General features: G+C 44.8%; 1 long non-coding RNA gene across 1 annotated transcript; it reads right to left on the bottom strand.

Annotated features, from left to right (window-relative positions):
* Positions 1–1,468: 1,468 nt before the first annotated feature.
* Positions 1,469–10,757, bottom strand: LOC146350403 (uncharacterized). The gene is made up of 4 exons (XR_014789275.1): positions 10,657–10,757; positions 5,656–5,779; positions 4,278–4,355; positions 1,469–2,299 (listed from the first exon to the last, which is right to left on the bottom strand). It is a non-coding gene; the product is annotated as an uncharacterized LOC146350403 (long non-coding RNA).
* Between the last annotated feature and the right edge of the window lie 1,578 nt (positions 10,758–12,335).

Raw genomic sequence — 12,335 nt, 5'->3', positions numbered from 1 at the left:
CTTTGGTGACCAGATGCTGTGGTCAAACCACAGGGAAAGTTGGGCTTCTTTCTGTCTAAGCATACACTGGATTATACCTTAAATAGAAAGACTAGGGCAGTGTCAGAGATTCAGGCAGAAAAACTCCCTTTCTATCGATCCTTTTCATTTTCAATTGACTTATTCACAGATTGCTAAAGTGGAAAACACCTGGATCTCCCTTCCCTATTCTTTATTTATTGTTTATTTAATTCATATTTCACCTTTCCACCAAAAAATGGCACTCAATACAGCTGATAATAAAATACAGATTAAAAACAAAATATTAATTAAACACTGCAAAAAATAAACAGCATAAAATTCTGCACTTTATAGGAGCTAGCAAACAATGCCATTTAAGCTGCAATTGTATACACACTTACTGGGAGTCAGTCTCATTGACTCATTGGGCTTCCTTCTGAATAGGTATGTAAAGCACAGCTTAGAAGCCAAGCAAAAAGATTCTAGCACCTCCTCCCAGTCTACCACTTCATTCTGCCCAATAGCTCTACACAGCAGGGAGTTTTTTTAATTATTATTTGAGGTGCTGCTGCACTGCCCGTACAAAATGGGCTATACCATGCTCTCCACACACACACCGTCCTCCTCCCAAAAGTGATCTCACCCACCAATCTGAGAAATTCAGCCCTCTTCCCACTTCCAAGCTCACTTTTACCTCACCTGCTCCCCCTTTTCCTCCACCCGGCACCAAGCAGGTTCTCCCTGACTGGGCTGCAGCCACTACCCCCCAAACTCTCTTGCATCCCTCAGAAGCTGGCTCTGGAGGCCATGATCTTCACTCGGGCAGGGAAACCATGCTCAGCACGCTCGCCCAGCTGCCTCTGCCCAGTGTGTCGCAGGACGAGCTCAGCTGAATGCAACCAGGCAGCAGCAGCGCTGCCTCCACCTCCCCTCCTCATGCCCCCGCCTCCCTCTCCCTCCCAGCCAAGAGGTAAGAACAAAAGCAGGGTCAACGTCTGGTGTGCAGTCGCTCCCTCCCTTGCTGGCTCACTGTGGGGAAAGTGGAGGGGAGATGGCTGGGAGGGACCCGTCTGCAAAAATGGTACCAGGTTGAAGACCCAGAGCAGCCCCCCACAACTATAAGCCCGGTTATAGCAGCTCAAAGCTCAGCTGGCTCATCCTTCTGTGTCTGTAAGTTTGAGACTGGGGCTATAACAACTCAGTGTTAAGTAGACAGCAATTCTGACTGTGGTCTGTTCTACTTGACATGCTGATTGACAGTGATGGAAGTAACAGAGTAATTCCTTGCTTTCTGAAAGTTCTTCTGTTTCCCTGGAGCTTTTCTCCAAAGCAACTTTAAGAGACACTGCAAAACTCCCTTGAGGAAGTTCCCATCTAAGTTTTTTCATTTCTCTTAGTTATACTCTGGAGGCTAGTTTGTTGTCTTGACTTGGGAGGCTCATTGTGACAAAGTTTGAGAACTGTTGTAAAATATATAATATTTTTATTCACTTGATGGCATCGCAAAGGATCCGTTCCTGTAAATACATTAAAATCATAGAACCGCAGAGCTAAGGAGGATTTCAAGGGTGAATAAAGCCAAATCATCACACAGTGGCAATATTCCAGGCTTGCACAACTTCAGTCTAGTGGGCCAAATACAGGCCACCAGTCTAGGCAGGCAGTAAAAACAGGTTTATCAAGTTCGGAGTCCCTGCTGGGCCATATAGGCAATGTTTACTCAGCAGCAGAAGTGTGCACAGAAAATGCATTCAGTTTAGAGCCTGCTTCAGATAGAGGGTTGCTTCAGCTTGGAGTCCTGCACAGGCAGGGTGTGTTGATTCAGATCTGAAGCCTCACCTCTGTTCATTTTCTGAAGGCTTGGATGTTCCACCGTTGATTGAAATGGGGAAATCAACAAATGGATTTAACCTTTTTGTTCTGACAAACTCCAATGAAATTTGCAGTCATTGTTTTCTCTCAGAGGAGTACAAATTTCAGACAAATAACTGCAGGTGGGTTCATGCAAAGGGAGCCTTTAAATTATTTTTTTTTAAGGGAATTCCTTCCTTCCCCCCATGGTTCTATGTGCAATCTGCTGAGTTCTTTGGTGTGTTGATTGTGTAACCAGTGTGCCTTGCCCTTCCCATACTGGCAGCCAGGGAGAAAGTGCTGTAGGAGCTTGATCCAGGTTGTGGGGTTGTGGAACATCACAGACGTGATTGGAAAGTTAGTGCTAGCCATCCACTGAACAGGCAAGGCACCTCCCCATTAGTGGGATCCCGAGCCATTCTTGGAAGCTTGAGTGCTGCTGCTGCTGCTGCCAGAGACACAGTCACAAAAAGTAGTGAAGAACAACAGAACAGATTCGGGTCAGTTCCTTCTCTGTTCCTCCCAAACACAATGGGATTGGAAGTAAAAAGGAAAGCCCTGGTAAAGTCATTTCCTGGTTGTAAGCTAGAGCTGTCAGTCGCAAAATCCCCCCCCCCCGCTCCCTCTCCCCATCTGCCTGGTATTTTCCTTTAATGGAGAAATTGCCTTTGGGAGGTTCAAAAAATCTATTTGGCTTAGTAACTGATAGAAAAAAACTACCCTTGAAAGCAGTTCGAATTACCCCAGAGGAGATGAAAATCTCTCCTAAACAGGCCATCGGCTTGGGGTTCAGGATTAGGCTGAATCGGACAAACACTCCTACTCAGCAGTCATTACGATATGCACTCCATTTACATCTTCCAGGGCAGATGTTCATTCTCACTGCCTTGAAAAGCCTAGGTCAGCCTTACCCAACTTAATGCCTTCCAGATGTGCTGGATTGCAACTCCCATCCTTCAAAGCCAGCATGGCAAATGGTATGGTAATGATGGGAAATGCATTGGGATGTTGGAGAAATCTGAGACAGGCGAAAATGAGCTTGGATTTCGAAGAAGAATCCCACCTGCAGAATCTGCTGTGGAGTGACCCCCACAGGCTGCACAGAGTCAGCAGACTTTTGGATGCCTTCTTAACTTTCCCCAAAATTACGCATATTTATTGTAGGAAAATATGCAAGTTTCTGCTGAGGAAAAGTTGAATGGAATGGGGGACAATACGCTAAATGTTCTGTACTAAGGTAAATTATGTAAATTCTTGTGAATCCTCTTATGGAATTATTTGCATATTTTTCCACATAATGGGGGAAAAATCAAATCTGCCTGTGAACAGACAACAGAACAAAAGGCACCTGACAATCCACGAAACACAGACGGAGCAGATTTTACATAGTCCCTACATCCCTAGAGCTGCATTCCAAGACATCTGGAGGGCACCAGGTTGGGCAAGGCAGGCCTAGGAAATGTCTTTCATTGACCATTCTTTCTTATAACTATCAGGTGTCCAGATATAACAGAGTACAGAGCTCCTGTTCAGCTAATGGTGGTGGTAAAGAAAGTTTCCTACTGTGCAAGCACCGGGTCATTACTGACCCCTAGAGGGACGCCGCTTGCGCTGGCGTTTTCATGGCAGACTATAGCGGGGTGGTTTGCCATTGCCTTCCCCAGTCGTGACTAACTTTCCCCCAGCAAGCTGGGTACTCACTTTGCCGACCTTGGAAAGATGGAAGGCTGAGTCGATCTGAGCCGGCTACCCGAGACCCAGCTTCTGCTGGGATCAAACTCGGGTCATGGGGAGAGTTTCGGTTGCAATACTGCCACCTACCACTCTGCGCCCCGCCACACAAGGCTCAATGGTGGTAGTACCCAAGCATAATTTATCTGGGCCCCATACAACTTGCCACGTGGCTCCCATGAACCACAGTCTCATGAGTCATTACAAAATCTATATTAATTTCTGAAACTACGTACAGAAACCATAGCCCTTTACAGCAAGAGTGGGCAACTCTGGGAGGGCGGGTCTGGGAGCCAATCTCCATCCCAGACCCCCAACAGGCCACACTCCTGCTGCTGCCACACTACCCAAATCCAGTGATACAGCGGTGGCCGAAAAACAAACAAACCACCTGGTGGGGCTGAAAAGGGACAAATTTAGGGTTTTTTTTTAAAGCTAAACCTGTGCCTTTTCAGCCTCCATCACAGTTTGCCACTGAAATTCACTGCTGAATTTTGGCAGAGTAAAGTGCATTACAACATGCGTTTTTTGTTAAGCACGCCGAGAGAAATCAAATTGGGATGCTCGCAAAAAGGTGCACCCCGTCCGCTTCTTCAGAAGTAGGTTTGAGTTGAGCCAGGGTCGCTCATCTTTAACACCTGCATCTGCCGCACCTGCCCCCCCTTTCCCTGCTTCCTAAGGGCCCGGCAACTTACTTGTGTGGCCACTGGCCACAGAGGCAGGGAAGGCAGGAGCAGGTACTTCTCCTCTGGGGTGGAGTGTCCATTCCATTGCTAATGGGACAGGGACGACAAGTCTCAGCACCTCCGGAGCAGAAAATCATACTACTCACATCAATTTCCACCAGGGAGAAGGCCCTCCCATCCATGTCTGATGGCTTTCTCACCTTTTAAGGTCTGGGTATTGCCAAGTGTTGTTGCAGTGAACAATTAGCGAGATATAAACAGCTAATAAGGCAATGCTCAGTGCTGGGAAGAACTAGTGACCAAGGCACTGGAATAGTAAAATGTCTTAGTTTTGTTTTAGTATGCATTTGCTAAAATTCTTAGTTACGCTGCTCCAAGTCAACCCTTTTTGCTGTTTCGTGTGCACCATTCCGCATTTGCCTGAGTAGTAATATGGTCCTGGTGTACACACTATGGGGCCGGTTTTCTTCCAAGGAGACTACTTAAGGCTTATATCGTATTTATGACATCTGCTTGTTTACACAATAAACATTTACGGGGTACCTGCTGAGCAAGGGGAGTGGGCAACGACCCAGACAGAGAGTGCCTGCAGCATCCCCCAAACAGCATGAACATGAAGACAGCCCCCCATGGTTCCTTCCAACCAGCTGCAAAACTCAGTCTTATTTCTCTTTTGTTGGCTACGCTGCAACACTCATCTTCTTCTCCAGACCCTAGTATGCTACCAACCATCTATGCCAGGGGTGGACAACCTTGGGGTACTTTCCACCCCTACAGGCTGCACTCCTGCTACCAAAATTTGGTGGTGGCAGCAGCAGCAAAAAAAAACAAAAAAACTGCTGAATTTTGGCAGCAAACCACTATGGGAGCTTAGAAAGAACAAATTTTGTGTGAAAACTGCTGACACTTTTTTGCTGCCATGCCACCAAATTTGGCAGTGCGCTGTGGGCTGAACGAGAGGTCAGGGAGCCACATGTGGCCCATATGCTGTGTGTTGCCCACCCCTGATCTATGCAGTCAAGAAAAAACATTCTGGCTATCAAAAGGAATACTGAGCACATGCCTTCAGGCTGTGCTAAAATCATCAACTGACCATCAGTTCTCATTAGCAATTAATCAAGATAAACAAAAGATGGTCATTTCTTCACTTCACATCACACCACAGAATAACACTCCTGTTCCAATACAGTTCTTTCTTGTAGTAAAAGTGGGATATGTAGAATATAACGAAGGCTTCCTAGAAATAGAATGATGTACATTATTGTATTTGCTAAAATCTAAACAAATCTGACATGCTGTGCCTCTGTATTGCTTCGTTGTTGTTTTTTAATAAGTGAAACAAACCCTCACAAGGAGACAAGCTGATCAGAGTAGTGAAACAAAGCACCTTATGTCTTGGGATAAAGTTGCCTTTCCAGAGAGCCAGAAGATTTGAAGCTTCATGTGTTCTCCTCCTTGGAGTGGTTTCAGAGCAGATGTTAAAAAAGTCTTCAGCTTGAAAACATTGGTTTCTGAAATATTTAATGCTATTTTTAAATTGGAAGAAAAACCCAATCTGCAGCCTTGCATGGCCTTTGAAAGGCATCACAGCAAATATTTCTTTATGCCAAAGATAAGCTCTTAGGCATAACTTTCTCTTGTGAACTCTGCAAAACTTTAAATATTCAAAAGGGGATGGAATGTGCTACATTTCTCCACTAAAAGCTAGTTCAAGACTGACAAAAGTAATCTCTTCCAACTTCTCCATTCAAAAGCAGTAAACTTCTCTCCTTCTATCCATTCCCCCTGCCCGCTTTTGAAAAGAGGCCACCAACTTTGTGGAGCCTGTGCTCCTGATCCAAGCGAGTCCCAGAAACCCTAATAAAGCCTAATATTGTAATGGAAGTTCTACTCATGTTCTAATGAAAGTGAACATGAGTAGAACTGCCATTCAGACCTTGCCGTGTTGAGTGGTGGTGGGGCAGGTGCACACTGGGATGTACGGAGCAGTGCCAGCATGCATAGCCCCATGCCCTAGTCACACATTTACTTGCACTATTTAGGCTGAACACCAGAACAGGGCTAATGCACAGGTAGAACAGGAGGCTCTGCCATCAGGAAGGGCCATAGCTCAGTGGCAGAGCATGTAAAAGGTCCCAGGTTCAATCCCTGGCATCTCCAGGTAAAGCTTGGAAAGACGCCTGTGTGAAGACCAGGAGCCAATATACATGCGTGATTTCCTGCTGAGGGAAAGTGCTTCAGGGTTGTTTGGGACACAGGACATTGTGGCCACCCTGCTACTTCCCCCCCTAAAATGCACATTTTCCGAAAGTCGTTTTAGCCTGTATTTTACCTTAAATGCAGCTCCTGCATGCTTCAGCCGCAGTGTGCCCCATTCATCCAAATTAGATCTTGCATGCTAGGCATGCCTAGGGTGTATCTCTGCCTAGTTGTGACCTTTGGTCAAGGTGTGGAGCTGTCCCCCCCCCCCCAGTTCCTTATTTTCCACCATTGGCAGTAGCCCGCTGCCTCCGCCTATCCTCAGCTGGCTGTATCTCTGCTGCAGCAGTGGCAGATGCTTTGGAGGAGCACAGCCAGGAGGGGCCGGGAGAGAGAGGGTGGGAGAACAGTCCACTAGGTCTACTCATATGTAAGGAGCAGAGGTGAGGAAGCAAGCCAAAGGGGTGTCAAACAGGTGCTGTAGGGAGCTGCCATTCTGCCGCTGCCTGCCCTCCCCACTGCCTCCCACTGAGAAAATTGGAGCCCTTCCCATCCTCCCCCCAGGGTTGCTTTCCCATTACAGGCTTGACCCACTCATGGAGTGCAGCCTGTTTTCTTCCTTCTGAAAGGTGCAGGTTCACAATTCGGATGTGTCAGGATAGCAGCTTGACCCATTCACAGAACGCAGCCTGTTTTCTCCCTTCTTAAAGGCATGGTATCATAACACTGATGCGTTAGGGTAGCGGCTTGACTCATTTATTTATTTATTTATTGCATTTATATCCCACCTTTTTTCCTCTTGCAAGGAACCCAAGGTGGCTTGCATTCTCCTCCTCCTCCTCCTCTCCATTTTATCCTCACAACAACAACCCTGCGAGGCGGGTTGCGCTGAGAGTCTGTGACTGGCCCAAAGGCACACAGTGAGCTTCCATGGCCGAGTGGGGACTAGAACCCGGCTCCCGGTCCAGCACTCTCACCAGTACACCATGCTGGCTGCGTTTGTAGAATGCAGCCTGTTTTCTCCATTCATAAAAGCACAGTTTTAACGTTTAATCTTTCACAATACCCCAATGGTGGATGAAAGGGGTGGGGTTAAACTACGGGGGCTTAATTCAGCGCTTCCAAACATCCCTGAGCAGGGGAGTGTGGACAGGGGCAGAGCACAAGCCTCTCATTTGCTCAGCAGCATCCACATGTTTGATGATGTTCAGTGCAAGTGGCAGGACTCCGCCCACATGACCTCAACGTAAGAAGGATTGATGTGCTGTGTGACCTGTGAAAGCACGTTTTAAGGTGCTGCATACTCCACTTCTCTGGCTGTGTGTGTCCCTGATGGACCAATGCTGATTTCATGAAAATCCTCATTAAACATGAAGGCGCGTTGCCGCATAGATCTGGCCCTGGAGAGCCACTGCCAGTCAGTGTAAACAATACTGATCTAGACAGATGAATGATCTGACTTTGTAGGAAGCCATTTCCTAAGTTCCTAAGCCATGCAGAGTGCACATAAAGATGTTATGTGGGGGAACAGAAGACTGCATTCAGCAATGCTGGCCATAAACTAGGGCCCCCAACCTTTTTGGGCCAGGTCAGCACATCTGGAATTTTGAGAGTGTTATGGGTCCATTTATAAAATGGCTGCCATTGTAGGTATAGCCAGTCACAAAACACTAATTTCCAAGAAGTCATACTGCTGAGACTAAAATAAAAGTAACTTGAGCAAGAACCGATGTATAGAGGCAGAGGTACCAGGGGAAGGTGGGGACAGAGGTCCAAAGCACAAAACTGTTCTTTTGAACCCAGATAAAGAAGATACTGGAGGGCAGCACTTTGCTTTGCAGCAAGCCAGCCTCCTAGTTTAAAACAACATGATTTTAAAAAAAAGCTATCTTAAGAAATACAACAGACATCAGGAGTGGTAAGGAGCCTGGCAGGTGTCTAGAGAGGCACTTGTGGGCATATTGCTGCTCATGCTCTCTGCATACCCAAAGTCATCAGTTGTAGATTGATGGTTCATTTTGCCTATGACATACAGAGCCTTGTCACCATCATTAATGCCCATGTGCTGTCCATGCCAAACACTGACATTGTCAACATGTATATTTATGAGCAACTGGGTGGAGACACCGATATCATAAACTAGCAATCCTTGGTTATTTCAATTCTGGACTTCTGGAGTGAAGACAATGACAATTCAGATGTAGCCCTCATGTCTTGCCTAGAACATCAAATTGTCTTTACTAGCACAGTGTTGACAAGTTAATGAATAAAGATGGCATTAATATAACCTTGAATTAGTGGAATCTCAAAAGATATATTATTGTCAAGATGTCATGATCCTCTGAGGGACCAATGATGCATACTGATGATTTGGCTATCATCAGGTGACTACATGAATTACGGCCTACCCAAACAACCAGTTACTGAGCACTTTTCAAGCAATTCATTGTCCACATGCTCTAAAACAAGCCTGAACAATTTGTGACCTGCCAAGCCAAACACAACATACTAGCGATGTATTATGCGTAATATCTCTCCTATTTATTTATTTATTTATTTATTTTGCAATTCCAGGCATTTAGCAAAGCCAGGAGATCCGTTGAACCCCTGGTTGGCCACCATGATGCGGCTACTAAGCTGCTTTTGGCTTGACAGGGCGGTGTGCCAGACAGGACCATATTAGTCATGGCATTTGTTGGTCACAGCACTGCAATACAGGCTTCTTACAAGGGTGGGATATAGGGCTCATGTTATCCTCCTTTTGCACAAACTGCATTGGTTTCTCATTTGTTTCTGTGCACAACCCAAAGTGCTGGTTTTGACCTATAAAGCTCTAAATGGCTTAGAACCGGGTTGCCTGAAGGGCTGCCTTCCTCCAGATAATCCTCCCTAAGAACTGAGGTCTTCCACAAAGGGTCTTCTTGAAGTTCCTCCAAGCATTCATAAGGTGAACAATATGCAAAAGGGCCCTTTCTGTGGTAATCCTCACCCGTGGAACATCTCCCCACCTCCCAGAGCTCTGTATGGCTCCATTACTGCCTGCATTTAGGAGGTCATTTAAAACTGTTCCTTTTAATCAGGCTTTTGAGCCCTTCTAGTTATATTGGCTGCTGTGAGTTTTGTTGTTTGCTATTGCTCGTTCATGCATGTCCTACTTGTGGGTTTCCCACAGACAGCTGGTTGGACACTTAGTGAACAGAATGCTGGACCCTTGGTCTGATCCAGCATGGTTCTTTTTTATGTTCTTAGGTTAATTTCCTGTTTTTAATATATGCTGCTTTGATCTCCTTAGGGAGGAAGATTTGTCATATGAATTATTTCAAAAAAAATTATGGCACGGTCTTCCCAGAGAAATGCACCAGCCCCCTTAGTTACTTGTGATCCACTAGAGGAGGAAGGCCTTTCCAGTTTAGGCTTATTTTTATTGTTTGGTGATAATCTATGATTATAATAAATTTATTTTTTATTGTTTAACAGCTTTGGCTTTTAATAACTAGTTTATTGACATTCTTTGTTGTTTCAGTGTAATTTTAAAGGTTTTACTCACTTTACAATTTATTTTGTATTACCCTGAGCGTGCACTGGAAAGACAACCAACAAATGTTTTTGATGGATGGATGGCAGATAGATAGATATCAAAAGTAGGCATGGGTTACATTATCAAAGTAATAGTTAAAGTATTTTGACTCCCATTGATATCAATGGGAGAGATTTAAGCAGCTGCTTAGCCTTCCAGTTGAAATGAATGGGACTTAAATGTACTCAGCTCTGGCTGACTGGAACGTGTGGTATGTCTTGTCCTTTACTTGACTATATTTCTAATTATCTACTTATATTTCAAATGACATGTCACAACTTCAGCTGCAATAACAATTTGCTACACTGTTGCTGTGTCCTTCAGCATAGCTGCCTTGATGTAAGCTTATCACGGTTCCACTTGTGACCTGGACCCCCTGAGCAACTCCTTAAGGATCTCTTGCCTTCCTTCTTTTAAAGTTCCCCTTCCCGGTAACATGGTATTTAGGCTGTAGATGTGGGTAACTGAGACTCTAGGCACAGGGTTTAACCACAACAGTTTACTAGTAAACTAAAACAAGCAAATCACAACTAAAGGTATTTACACAATAAACCTGAGTGATACAAAAGGCATTAAAAGAAAATAAAAGTTGCAAAATGTAAGTTCCTTTACCCTAGTTGTCCTTAGACTTTTCTAGGTTGCTTCTTCCTGCTCACTCTTTGGACTGTGCTTTCATTTCAGGCTCTGGCTGTCTCTGCTCTTGCTCTGAGCGCAGCCTGATCTTTCTGATTCTCTTTATATACCCTCCTCCCTCAAAATCGAAACTACTGTTTTAAACTTGAAGAAATGAAACTAAGTGGAGAAATGAAACTGACACTTAACTGGAGAAATGAAACTGCTCCTCTCAGGGTTACCCCCTCCCAACAGAAAACTCCAGGCCTCTAAGCCTGACCTCTTTGACTTTTGCCTCTGTAGGCCTCAAACCTTCAAAAAGCTCCTTTGAAACCAGTAGGACTTACTCACTTCTAACTAAGGTGATATATTTAGATGTCTTCCCAACCACATGGGAATTGTTTATCCATGAGCAGCTCCCTTACATCAGGAGAATGTTGCAACCTGAGGCTGCAATCATATACACACTTACCTTGGAGAAAGTCCAACTGAACTGAATGGGGCATACTTCTGAGCAGACATAGGCTTGCACTGTAAGTGGGTCTTTCTGATTGCCTGGGTCTTTCCCACAGAATTAGCTGTGTGTGTCTGTGCACGCACAAACACACACACATCAATTCCATGGGAAAGACAAGATGTGGTGGTTGGGTTATTTAAATGTTCTCCCAGCAGTGTAGATAAGCAGCTGAGAGAGCATCTAAAGGTCACCTACATGTGTTTAGGACTGGAGAACATAGCTGAAGTCAGCTTGACATCAAGCTGGTAGCAATTGGGAAGGGCAGATGGTGTCCCTGCAGAGATTTTCAAGAATGAGACCATAAATTTAGAAAGGACCTCTTCTCTGAAACGCAACTTGTGAAGAGGAATATATTTCAAAGATGCCAAACTTGCGCCTATCAGCACAAAGGCTTATGCTTCAAAAACGTATAAGAAATATCACTGTTTTCTGTAGCAAGCAACATCGTTCGCTAGTATTGCTTGTTTTGCAATATACATTTTGTTTAATATTTTAGAACTGATAAGAAGCAAACCATTTTTTTCCCAGAAAGTCATCACGAATCTGGTACAAAGGAATGCACACATGTGCACACAACACACACACACTCTTTGTCATTTATTAATTTGACAGATAAATTCAGTTCATCTGGCTGGGGGTGGTGTTGGAGGAGTGCTAAATTTCTTCACCATTTGCACTCACATTTGCGTGATAAAAGCTTCATCTGGAAGCCCCCTAGGTCTCATCTTGGTGATGCATAATGCCTGAGTGTGAATACTTCTGGAATTATGCGGCATCATTCCAAGTGAGTCATCATATGGGATAACATGGCATCCCCCAGGCCATAGAGAAAAGAATTGCTGCTGCTGCTTGCATTTTTAAGACAGACAGGAAGAGTGACAGTTGCTGCCTCTTGTTCTTCCCTCTTGGTTCTGAAAATATGGAGAATTTTCTCCCCATCCCCTAAAAATAAAAATAACCGTTTTTCTTTTTACCTTCTCCCTCCCACCCCCAAGAAACTTGAGTGAAAAACTTCAAACACAGGTCCTTGAGCCAAACTAAATGTTCCACTAATTGTGTAATGTGTTGCTGCAAGTTAGATTTTCTTTACTCTAGTGTAAGTTACATGCAATTCAGATCAGAACCACCACACACTGGGGGGAGAGGGTTAAACACCCTCTCA

This window comes from Heloderma suspectum, chromosome 3, assembly GCF_057233095.1.
Source record: "Heloderma suspectum isolate Gila_16-S chromosome 3, 16-S_ref, whole genome shotgun sequence".
Lineage (NCBI taxonomy): Eukaryota > Metazoa > Chordata > Lepidosauria > Squamata > Helodermatidae > Heloderma > Heloderma suspectum.
This window is presented reverse-complemented; position numbering and strand designations above follow the sequence as displayed.